The sequence below is a fragment of the Alligator sinensis genome, unplaced genomic scaffold (genome assembly GCF_000455745.1).
Source record: "Alligator sinensis unplaced genomic scaffold, ASM45574v1 scaffold1542_1, whole genome shotgun sequence".
Taxonomy (NCBI): Eukaryota; Metazoa; Chordata; order Crocodylia; family Alligatoridae; genus Alligator; species Alligator sinensis.
The window spans coordinates 295709-296354 of record NW_005842452.1 but is presented as its reverse complement, the minus strand read 5'-3'; positions in this window follow the sequence as shown (position 1 = coordinate 296354).

Sequence of the window (646 nt, the reverse complement as noted above, 5' to 3'; positions counted from 1 at the left end):
GGCAGGGACAGACGCCAGGGGTATGACCGGGGTGCAGAGGGTGGCAGCCCAGGAAGCAATGGCCAGACTAGAGCCAGGAGGCCGGGATGTGCCCATAATAAAGCCACAAGCCTGGGGGCAGAAACAGGGGCAGGGATCTCGGCTGGAGGCACCAGCCGGGGAGTGGGGGCAGGAGCTGGGCAGGATCAGGACCTGGGCAACGGGGACATCAACAGCTAGAGGAACATGGAGTAGCTTCCTGGGTGCTCTCATGAGCCACGAGCCAGGGCCAGCAGGTGACGGGTGCCACGGGGGTAACAAGGGCCCGCTAAGGACAGTTTCACTGGCTCCTGATGGGGGACGGGGAGTGCCCGCGGGGTCTGTGCTGGTGCCTCAAGGTCCAGGGACCCAGGCTCAGGTGCCTACCCCATCCAGCACAGGGGCACGAGGAATCACTCCTGGGATTTATAACAGGGCTGGTGCCCACGAGCCCCGGGGGTTGGCTCTGGGCTATGGGGGGAAAGCCCCTGCCCCCTTCCTCCCCCAGCTGCCCACCCTGGGCTTGGCAGGGCTCAGGGGGAAACTGAGTCGCAGAAATGGGCACCCCCAACCCATTTAGCCCCTCACTGCAAAGGGGTGAAGACAGAACCCAGGAGTCCTCCCCCCC